Raw genomic sequence first — 6,031 nt, 5'->3', positions numbered from 1 at the left:
CTAAATAACCACACGTTATTTACGGCTGTCCCCATCTCGCACACGGCACGTGTGCCTGCAGGGTCACCCCAGAGAACTGGTTGCAGCAGGGTGGCCCGAAGGGCTCCTTTCAGGACCTGAAAACACATCCCTTGCCCCCTTGTCACAAGCAGGGTGGGTACCAGCAGGGGTTCAGCCCGGCTGTTCCCACCTTTGGTCTCTCCAAGAAGTTGCCCAGCGCCTGGGGCCGCGCTGCCGTGGCTTGGAGCAGGCAGCTCTTGGCTATGGGCAAGAGGCAGCAGCCCCACAGCACGGGGAACCTGCCTGCTTCCCCTGGATCTCATCTCCAGGAAAAACGGCCACAGCTTGGCCAAAACAGGCACAAACCAGAGAATCTGCCCTGGAGGGTAGCTGGTGCACTGATCCCCTGTCCCACATGGGCTCTTTGAGTGGCTCTCCACCCCAAAGACACACACCTGCCCCTGAGACAAGGAGGCTGTTGGAGCAGCCAGGAAAGCTCCAAGTGGCTCCTGCCCCCAAAACCCTGGAGGTGATGGAGACAGAGGACAGCCCTCGGGCTGCTCCTTCATGGATCCCTGCAGCAGCCTCTGCACGTGGCCACCACCCCCCAGGCAGCGAAACCCCCCTCCAAAGCTGCCTGAGGTCCGGCCCTCACCAAGGTCACTCTGTCAAACACAACTCGCACCTGCAGGAGCAGGCAGCCCCCCAGAGCGTTGGGTGGGATGTGGGCGATCCCTTGGCTTTGCAGGAGGGTCAGAAACCAGGCTCTAAGGTTACGATTAGCTCAACTGTGCCTTGGTGCTGGCTTTTCAAACACAGCAAAAGAAGGTCAATTCATGCTAGTGTCCTTCAGTATTCCCCAGGTCCCAAAGGAAAAGCATTTTCTTTCAGCTCTTGCGGTGTTTTTCTTCCACCGTGCGCAGCAATGAGGTCACCGAGCAGAGGTTTTATGGCTAAATCCCTGGGCTGCTGCCATCGGCCTGCAGGAAAGACAGAGGTTGGCCCAGCTGAGCACGCAGCCAAGGAGGAACATGGCTCTTCCCAACAGCCAGAGGCACAGCTCTGCAGAGCACACCAGCTTTCAGGGGAGGACGTGGCCAGGCCCTGAAAAAGCGATCAAACATCGCAGTTTGTGGCATTTCTTTAAACCAAAGCTTCGGGCTGCTGCTCCTCCACCTTCCAGTGAGGGGCTTCTTGCACCAGGGACTGTCCCTAGGAAAAACATGGCACAGCAGAGATGGAAAGGGCCATCTGAATTGCAAGCACCGAGCCACTGCGGTGGAAATACTGGATTTTTTTTGTAGAGCACAATGCCATCCCCTCCTGCTGAAGGCAGCCCCTAGGCTGGGACGTGGCAGAGCCGCTCTGGGGGAGCCCTCCCGCAGCACTCCCAGCTGCAGGCAGCCCCAGAGCCCTGCAACCCCCCCGGGATTTGCGGGGTAACCTGCTGGCATTGGGAGAGGAGCGGCCAGCCAGCCCCTCTGCTGGCACAGTGGGACGGGGAGGTCCCGAGGGAGCTCAGACCCTGCTTGGAGCAGGGGGCACCAGGGACCCCCAAGGTCCCAGCCAGGCTGAACAAGCCCCAGGTCAGCTGCCAGAGCTCTCCCCAGCACACGCAGGAGGAACATGTGCCTCCCAGCGAGGCCCCCTGCTGCCCCCCCCCCCAGCACCCCTCCAGCTCAGCTCCTGCCAGCACCACTCCCTGCCTGGCCCAGCCACGAGCCCCCACCCTGAAGCCATTTCCCTCCTCTGTCACCTTACCTTGGTGATATCCTCGCAGGCAGGCAGGAACTGATGAGCTTTTTTCTTGCAAAAAGATGCCTCTGCATGCCCTGGGTGCAGAAACACGCTGCCCCCAGACAACACCTGCTCCTCACCCTCCCCAACCAGCACCAACTGCCCCCCTTGCAGCCTTTTACAGCTCTCCTGGCTCCTGCCCAGCTGAGCCCAAGCTGATGGCACCAGCTGAGGTCAGGGCTGCTCCTCCTCGGGCTTACAGTCCAGCCCAGAGCGAGGTGTGGTCCCCGGTGCCCCACCAGCAACGTGCTGGGGTTTACCGGGGGAGCATCACCTCCTTCATCCTTGCTCGGTCTTCATCCTCCTCACCTGCATCTGTGTGCTGCTGAAACAGCTGGGACCGATCCTGGGGATGCTCCTGCTCCGTGCCCACGGCTGTCACCTCTTGATGCTCACCTGTCCCCAGGGTGCTGGCACAGTTGGGAAAAGCTTTTTAAAACCCATCACCCTCCCCCCCCCCTTTCCCCACATCAGGCCTCCTGCCTGACCGTTGCCCTTGCCGAATCTGCCCTGTCAGCCTTCCTGGCGGAAGGATGCTCGCGGGTGTATAAATAAAGCCACCCGGGTATCCTTCTCCCTGCCCAGAGCTGCCCAACCTGTGGCTGACCCCCCCGGCCCTCCCCAAACCGCAGCCCCGGCACGCGCTGCCTGCCAGCACCGCCGCTCTGGCATCTCTGTGAATGGCCCCGAGCCCGGGAAGAGACTTGAGCGGGGGTTTGGAACAGCTCCATCCCTTCCACCACATGCGCTGATCTTGACAAACGATCAGCGTGCGGCTTTCGGAACCGGAGATAAGGCTGCCTGAGCGCTTCAAGTCACCGCGCTTTCCCGCGAAAAAAGGTGGGACCTTTTTTGCCCCCACCCCACCGAGGGGTTTCTGCGGGGGGCTCTGCCCCTGGTGCTGCTGCCTTCCTGCCCCGAGCCTGGCAGGACATTCACACCCCCTGGGAGTGGGGCTGGGGGGGGTTGAGAACAAAAGCTCAGCGTCCTCCCAGCGAGGCACGTGGTGATGTTGCCTGGGTTCCTCTTGCACGGCCGGACCACGGCTGCCTCCTGCCTGTGTGCCAGCCCCTCCGTCCTGCGGGCACCAGCAGGGGAGGGGGCTCCTGCCCAGCTCGGAGCTGTGGTGCAGGAGAAATGTGTACTGGGAACCGGCAAAGGGCTTCCAGTCCTGCAGCTGGGCCATGTCCCTGGTCAGCGTCCTAGGTTTTATGTTGCTCTGGGAACTGGGGCACCTGGAGAGGTCCTGTCCCCCCAGGTCCTGCTGGGGACACTGCTCCCCTTGGACTGGTGCCTCGCTGGTATCACAACGCTGTGCTCCTGGGGCATTTGGGACGTCTCCCCTGCCCGTTTGGGTAACACGGCATCCCCATCCCTCCTCGGGGCTCCCCCCAGCTGGGGAAACAGCCACGGGGTGGCTGCGGTGTCTTCCAGACACACGGGGACAGCAGAGGTGGCCTTGGACAGATCCTGCTGGAGGCACAGCTGGGAGGGCTGGGGTTTCCTGAAGTCTCCCTCTCACAGACACAGACCTGCTGCCAAGGGAAAAGGCCTCCGTTAGTGCCAGGTCAAGGAGTGCTCCTGATCCAGGGGGGATCATTAGGGAGAAACTCTGCCTCCAACTTGAGCTGCTCTCTTGCCTTGCCACTTTGGGAAATGAATTTGTACTCGGAAAAACTCAGGCTGGGAGAGGTCTTGGGAAGACATCCAATCCATTTCCCTACCCCAAATTGGTCCTGACAGATTATTTTTTTTATCTAACCTTTCCTTTAAAACCTCCAGATGGCTCAATGCAGTCTCCTCCAGGGCTATATTAATGTTACTACCAGAATACTTTTTTATTAATATCCATCTTAAATTTCCCTTGCTGGGACCTGCTCCCACCCCTTGGCAGCACCGAGGACAACTCTGTTCCCACCGTCGCGCCCTGTGCCCCCTGCCCAGCCCTGCTGGCTCGGGATGGGGATGGAAAAGGCTGGTCCCGGCCAGGAGCAAGCAGCGTTGCAGAGCCCCCGGACCACCCTTCCACTTCTCCCACCTTGGTGCGGGCCTGCAGGGGGTTTGGTGGTGCAGACACCAAACATCGTACCCAGGTGGGAACGGGAGGTCAGAGGCTGCTGGCTTGTTGACCCATGAAGGGAGGCAATTATTCAGCTGGAGAGGCCATGCAGGTGTTAATTAAAAAGCACGTGAAGCAGAACGGGGCAGTGTTTGGTGTCATCCACTTGTGAAATTGGCCTCGCCATCCAGCCCACCCCGGGGGACAGAGCTGCCCGCAGGACATCTGCTCCTGCTCTCATCTCCAACTGAGTTCCTATTTTGGGGTACCTCTCGGGCCATCTACAATGTCCCTGCTTTTTAGCCAGATCTCTGCTGGATCCTTAATAGGAAAAACATTCACCCCTAGCAGCACAGCTGGGTACAGGGACGGGATACAGGTCCTGATGCCTGTGGCCAAGCTCTGGGCACTGGCCAGCCAGCAGGCAGAAGCCGTGCCCCAGGGACAGGCTGGCACAGAGCTTTTGGGCTCCCCTCCCGCGCCCCGCAGGCAGGATCTGTTTGCCCGTGTCCCTGCTTTGTGGGGCGAGCAGCAGCTTGCTGTGCCCACAGCAAGAGCAAACTGAGCCCATCACCGCTCCCCTGGGTAACAGCAGCCTGAAAGTCTGGGCATCCCGCAGCCAGAGGTGAAACCCAGCTCTTTCTGCGAACGGGGGGACAGAAACGAGCAACTTTTGGCAGCCAGAGCAGGGAAAAAGGTCTCCAACACACGCCGAGCTGCTGCAGGGCTGCTCACACGGGGGGCACCGATGGACACAGCCCCCCGGGGGAGGGTCTCAGATTTACCCAGCGGCCAGAACTGATCTTCAGCAGCAGCTCTGGCATGATCCCTTTATTCTCCCAGGAGGGAAAGCTGGGCTTTCTTCTGGCAGGCACCCCTGGGCATGAAGCTTACCAAGGAACACGCCTGCAGAGCCCGCTGGTGGCAGCTCAGGGTGGCAAAGCCCTCCTGCCCCGCTTGGTGGCTTTGGGGGATGAAGTTTGGCGTCCTCTCTGCTAACCCTGGGACACGGCCACGTCGGGAGGACGCCCTGGTGCTGAGGCTCACCCTGGGGTGGTCGCTCCCCGGAGCTGGGATGCCGGCCCCAGGGGGCGCGCGGTGAGGGCGGCGGCAGCACGGCTGAGCACCGAGGAGGGAGAAGCGAGCTGCTCCGTGAGGAGTGCAGCTCAGCGAGTCCCCGTTCCCTGCCGCCCCGTGTCTCAAGGTGGGATTAGCTCCCGGCTAATAAGGCACGTGAGAGTTTTTCCCATGGTTTGGGGCACCCGTAATGGCTCTCTCCCATGTGGGTTCTTTGATGTCTTATAATAAAGTTGATGATGAATCCATTTCCTCAGTGGGGACCCAGGTTTGGCTCTCTCTTGTCTACCCAGATGCTTTTTTTTTTTCATGAAACAATTAGACAATGGAACAGTATAACGGAATTCATTCTCTCTGAGGATCTTGCCTCGCTATGAAATCTGGCAGAAAGTGACCCAGGGTTTCAGAAATGGGGTCAGACAGCAGGGACAGGCAGACAGAAAGGCACGTGCACCCGCAGCCCTGCAAGTGCGATGGCTCCCACCTCCTTCCCCTTCAGAGCCGGGCTGGGGAGGACGATGAAGCACCCTTAGCTGCCCCGCTGTGCCCGCTCGTCACGCCGCAGGTTCGAAAGGCAGGACCGTGGGTTTCTGCTGAAACCACGCAGCAGCAGATGTTTTTTTCCTCAGACCTCGGACACGCACGTGCAGCACGCTGTTATTAAAACTGGATCATACTCCCTGAACACAGGGAAAAAAAACGAAGGCTGTGCGCAAGGTTACTTCTCAGCGTTAGCATCCGGCATGAAACCACGCGGGCTCGGTAGATTTGGTTTGCTGTTACAGAGCTGCTTCTGGACTGCCCCTGCTGCGCTGTCCCAGCAGATGGGGACAGCCAGGTGCCAGCTGGACGAGGACTGCTCCACGTGCTGCCAAACACACCATGCAGGAGCCACAGCGCAGCCACCGCGGGGTGCAGCGTGCCAAACCCTTTGCAGTTCGCAGCAACACCCTGCAGCAGATTGAGCGGCGGTGGGCAAGCCTTGGTTCGTTGTGCAGACCTTCTCTGGCTTTTCTGCCCGATCTTTCCAGCCTGCCTCCCCCGGCACGGCTCTCCTATGGATTTTCTTCCCCTGCTAATGTTTCCGTATCCGCCTCA

The sequence above is a fragment of the Cygnus atratus genome, chromosome 16 (assembly GCF_013377495.2).
Source record: "Cygnus atratus isolate AKBS03 ecotype Queensland, Australia chromosome 16, CAtr_DNAZoo_HiC_assembly, whole genome shotgun sequence".
Classification (NCBI taxonomy): domain Eukaryota; kingdom Metazoa; phylum Chordata; class Aves; order Anseriformes; family Anatidae; genus Cygnus; species Cygnus atratus.
This window is presented reverse-complemented; position numbering follows the sequence as displayed.